At 44.4% G+C, this 5559-nt stretch overlaps 1 long non-coding RNA gene across 1 annotated transcript; it reads right to left on the reverse strand.

The window, feature by feature from the left end:
• Window positions 1-690: 690 nt before the first annotated feature.
• LOC121833329 lies at window positions 691-2279 on the reverse strand. The gene is made up of 4 exons (XR_006076630.1): window positions 2135-2279; window positions 1955-2062; window positions 1557-1610; window positions 691-703 (listed from the first exon to the last, which is right to left on the reverse strand). It is a non-coding gene; the product is annotated as an uncharacterized LOC121833329 (long non-coding RNA).
• Between the last annotated feature and the right edge of the window lie 3280 nt (window positions 2280-5559).

Consider the following 5559-nt stretch of genomic DNA (forward strand, 5'->3'; position numbering starts at 1 on the left):
TTGCTGCTGGACCTCCCTCTTGAATTGTTGCTGTAAAATCTTCATTTGGAGATCGTGTTGTTGCTGGTCGAACTGCATCTGCTACTGTAATTTTTCATTATAGCAGTCAGCTACGAGCTCAATACGCTTTGTTGCACTGCCACGGAGACCTGGCTGCCGAAGCAAGAGAAAACGTGTTTGCACTCACAAAAGTGTTTTACAAAAAATGCAAGTCACTTCAGCGGTGGAAATTCAATAAAAGTGATATAATTAGCTGCTCCTGTGGCTTGAGGTAACTGAAACCTGGGAAAGGTTTTTGGGGGAACCATGTCACCCAAGGAATGTTTGAAAGTAAGAGCTCCAAGGCCCTCTTTTTTTCCCCAAAATTTAGGCGTATAATGCTTCAAGACAAATCTTTTGCCCTAGAGCAACCCAACTGCCGCTCCTGTAAAAGTATTGTCTGCGATGTACTAGAGAGATTTAGTATAGCATACGCAAGCGTTTTGTGTATGCAAAGAATAGTGTCACCATAGGTTTTATATGACAACATTATTTTTAGCGTACTCAATATTCACTCCCTAATGCGGAGTTTTGCAACGAGTACAAGAATGCACACCTTCTGTGATGCCTGATCCCAGCACGTCGCTGCATTGCAGTGGCAGTACCGTTGTTCCTTCTTACAGTCAAGGATCCAGCAGGAGGTAAATTAAGGTTGGATGGTCGGCTGCATTCCACATAGTTAAAGACATATCTGATTATTATGTCATGACTCGGTCACACTATCCTGGGCATGTTGGTGCATATCAGGCTGAAAAGCAATAGATTTAAGATCTAGGAATGATAAATTACCTTTAACTAAATGACTAGCAAACGTATTCAGCCATTCTGGAGCTCAAAAGATTCTTTAAGGTATTTCTGTTATTACGGAAATAGAACAATAAGGTGAGACCGGTAACTTTTGTGGTAGGCTTGCTTGGGCAAGAAAAAGGAAGAAAACAGGGAACAGTTTCAGGTCTAGGGGGAGCACTCAATGCACACATTGAAGCTCGCACAAGTTGGACATACCTGACTAAGCACAGCACAAGGAAGTAAGTCACTCAACGCACAATAGTGCAGTGGTTTTACAGGCGGCGCACTGGACGTTCACTGAGTGATGATGCACTGTTAAGTTTCTTATATGCACAGCACAACACAGTAGAAACCCCACACACATATGCATTAAGACTAGGTACCATCATTGATTAATTAGACCGGTACTCTCAAGACAAAATTCAAGTTTCTCTACCAGCTTCTACTTCCATGCTTTGCTTAGAAATTTAGCAAATTTGCTGCAAAGATTAAGCTAAAAACTCAAAAATATGATTTTCCACAGGAAAACTAGTGAGGTTACTTCGGACATCACACAACCTCTAGAAGAAAGTCAAGATACTGAGCACTCACTTCAATACAGGTTGTTTTGTTTTGTTTTGTTTCCTTACCGAAGATAGATACCCTATTTCACATTCACTCTATTTCACATTCAGCCTGCATCAGATATGTTCCCTGTCAGGTAATAGCATCTGCATCAGCATACTCACGTGTTCAGCAGCACCTCTTCCGGTTCATCAAGGTGTTCCGGCGCAGGCACTTGGCTGCAGGTAGTACAGTAACCTCTATTACAAGATTCACGCTTTTTCTTGCTTGGCTAGCACCCATACTTGGTTAGTTATTGTTCGCAGCTAACAAATCCACTAAAGGTTCGCATCTTCATAATTTTTTTTTTTTTGGGGGGGGGGGGGGGGGGTAAGGATGTAATCGTCTTTTTGTGTGCACTGGTGAAATTCTTTTACTCTTCCATATGCGTCATCATCATTTTTGTGGGAAATATCAAGAAATGAAAATAGCTAGCCAATTTTGAATTCTGTGTAATAAAGTTTGATAAGAAAAATATTTATTTATTATTTATATTCTAAATACACCCAAAAGTAGGACATACGTGCTTAGCAGCAACTCCACTGGTGTAGGTACGTGCTCCAGTGTGGCCTCTTCCACCAATACACAATCTTCTTGGACGCAGTCGAAACGTTGCTCTGGTGCGGTCGTTCTAAAAAAAAAGTGAAAAAGTAGGTTTTCCCATTTATTATAAGGACGAAGTAAAATAACTCGATGAACTCACGTTTCTCCGTCCATTTCCACGTCGTCGTCGTAAGCACTCGTGTCTCTAACAAATTCGTGAGGGAGAGCGTCTTTTATCGCGGTGTCCACGGCGGATGGCTCCTTCGGTGGTGCACCACCTCCCGTCCTCGAGAGTTCTTTGGAGTAATCCCGCTAATTCTTTTTTGCTGTCAGCTTCATGCGTCTGCATTGCTCCTTGATACGATCGAGGTCGCGAACTTTCGTTGTCGACTCCGCTCTGAAGTTTGAATCAATTACTTGCCAGGCCTTCTTTTTTTGTACGTTGACTTCGTGGTCGTTCGACTTGTCCTCGATGACAGCAACGTAAGGTAGAATCAGATCCAAGAGCCTTAACTTCTCCGTCTGGTCCCAGTATTCACCTCGCGGTCTTTTTTGCTTCTGAGCCGAGGACGAACGAACGGTGGACGAACCCATCACGCACGAAACAAAGCACGACCAAAACACCTGACCAAATTGGCGCGACGGCTGATGTCGGATTGGATTGAACTGGATTCTGTCGGCAAAACTCGACAACCGGATGTCAACTGTGCGCGTCGCGTTGTTGACATCCGGTATTTTTTTTCCGGTAGGGCCTGAGCGCATGCGTGATAAGGCCGCTGACGTCACTTCCGCCGTGTAACTCCTGACTAGATAGTCGCCCGCTCGCACAGAGCAAATCGGCGCTCGTGAATACCGCAGAACATAATCGCTTGTTAGTCGCGGATTTCTTGTTTAGCTCGCGACTACTTAGTCGTGCTACTAACCTTAAAACGGCGCTAGTTAGTCGCGCCTGGTGAATACGGGTGTGTATATTCTTTCCGGCGGGCACACAATACTCCGACAGCATGCTTGCGGCTGATGTGGATTGCAGGAGGTGGCTAACAGGACGACCAATGCACAGAAAATAGGTTGAGCACAACTAGGGGTGTCGCGAACCGGCCGCGGTTCGAGGTCGACCAGGTTCGACTTTTTCGAACTTTTGGTGGAAAGTTCGACGAACCTTCTATTGAGGTTCGACTCGTGTGCGCATGCGCGACAGGCTGGCCAGTTGGCTTCGGATTGGATGATAATGGCTAAGAGATGAATTAATTGCAGCACTGATTGGCTATTTCAGTTAATACAGTACTAAAAATTAAGTTATTAACTTCTTCAGTGATTATAATTAGTTTCTTTTAATTGCAACTGTTCACAATATAAAATAACCCTTTGCATAAAATTTTTTTTTCCAAACCTAGACATGCTTGTATAAAGGTTTGGCCACACTGTCCACAAAGCCGAACCGGTCGAATCTGGTGAAAAGTTCGAAGGTTCGTCGACCGGTTCGACCCAGTCGAACCCCGAAAGTGCGACCAAAAAATCTGGTTCGACAAAAGTTCGCGACACCCCTAAGCACAACACAGCACGCAACGATTGTCGCCGCCATGTTGAAATAAAACCAAGCTGAGCCAGGCCAAAATACAGTTTAGTATACGACGAAGCTGAGACAGGCCAAGGTTCAGTTTAGTACATAACCAACATACTTCATTACAAACAATTAGATAAATGTTTAAACAAATTTTTTTTACGTTTAAAAGTTCTAATGTATGTCGATTAAAACAGAAACATTCACGTTGCGTCAAATGAGTTTCGTCGTAACCAGCGAACGTCGCCGCGTCGGCCGCGATGCCTTCGCCAGCGTAACCAAAATAAAAAACAAAGCAAGCTGCAAACTTTCGGGCAGTTTCAGGCCTTTAGTGCCTTCGAAGAACGTTCTCCGAAAAACAAAAAAAGTGTCTCAGATGTCGCCGTGCCCATGGACCGAGCTGTGGGTTATGTGTCTACTTGGTGAGTACTCGTCTATTCGCTTGGCTTTTTCAGTGCTTTCTTTTCGGAGCGTTTGTGAAGTGTCCTTGTGTGTGTGTGCAGGAAGCGTGACGGCGAACGCGGCGAACGTGTGGGGCTCCTTGTCGCACACGTGCTTTGCGCATGGGATGACCTTCGAGCTTTTCCCGAGGAAGTCCCGCAACCGACCTGTCACCACGGCCTGTCACTGAGCGAGCAGTCAGATTGCGGGAACGCACACAGAGGCGAATGTCCCAACGAAGCCGGAGGGGGGGACGGGACTTCGTGAGTGTATCGGGAGCTTTATCTCGTAGATCGGTGGACAAGGCGAGTTCTACAAATCGGGTGGCGCCTTTGTACGGCTGTGGTACTGTACCACCTAACTAGGGGGTGTGTTTCGCGGAACCCATGACTGCTATGGTACCCATTATGTGCTGGCGCTCGTATTTGGACCCCGTTTGCTTTCACTGCGGGTGTTCGAAATCAGGTTCGTTTCTCTGCATTGTTGATGTCGCTTTCGAAGAGGTCTCTTTTGACTAGGGCACAAACTTTTTATACAAAATGCTGTATATGTTGCAGTTATTTGGTATCCCTCTGGCTGTAGTGTATTGTGAAGGTTGTGGAAAAAAACGCGCATTGAGTAATTAAAAAAAGATACACCGGGTGTATTTGCCAAGACTTTCAAAAATTCTAAAAATTAGGGCGATTGAAAAAAGAAGAAACTCTGTTCGGGAACAAACTACGAGCCACGGCGGACGGCAGGAATGGCCAAAAACCTACTAATTAGCCAGATAATTAATTAAAACTTGTTAATTAACTTTTTAATTAGTGGAAATAGACATATGATTCCAATTAGAAAGTTGCTGAACGTTATCGAAAACCACTAAACCAGTCATTTTCAAAAAGACTTTAAGCGCTTGAGAAGAGTAGTAGCGCACTAAAATTACAACTCGCGGAGCAGGTACATACAAGGCTGAAGCTCTTATAAGAGACGGAAATATGGCGCTGGCGCCTTATCGCAACCGCTAGCCTTGTACCTGCTCCACGTGTGGCAACTTTAGTGCGCTACTACTCGTCTCAGGCGCCCAAAGTCTTTCTGAAAATGACTGATTTAGTGGTTTTCGATAACGCTCAGCAAATTTCTAATTGGAACTATATGTCACTTTCCCCTAATTAAAAAGTTAATTAACAAGTTTTAATAAATTATCTGGATAATTAGTAGGTTTTTGGCATTTCCTGCCGTCCGCCGTGGCTGGTAGTTTGTTCCCGAAGAGAGCTTCTTCTTTTTTCAATCGCCCTAATTTTTAGGAGTTTTGAAAGTCTTCGTAAAAACACCCGGTATATATATAATGTAGTGTCGAGTACCGCCCGACGGCACTCTTGCAGAACGTTCACGTGCCTTGCAGTGGCACTCCACTCACGTCTTCAAGTGCCGTCCGAATGTCTAATGTAAAGCGAATTGTCAAAACGAGATTTTCGAAGTTGTAGCGTAGCTTATTGGAAATTGTAGCATAGCTCGCCTCATAGGCAGCGGACCCCGATTCGATCCACAATGTGGGCTTACTTTTTAAAATCTTTTTCTCGAACATTTTGTTTTGTCGAGGC

The sequence above is a fragment of the Ixodes scapularis genome, unplaced genomic scaffold, assembly GCF_016920785.2.
Source record: "Ixodes scapularis isolate PalLabHiFi unplaced genomic scaffold, ASM1692078v2 PGA_scaffold7__128_contigs__length_106722199, whole genome shotgun sequence".
Classification (NCBI taxonomy): domain Eukaryota; kingdom Metazoa; phylum Arthropoda; class Arachnida; order Ixodida; family Ixodidae; genus Ixodes; species Ixodes scapularis.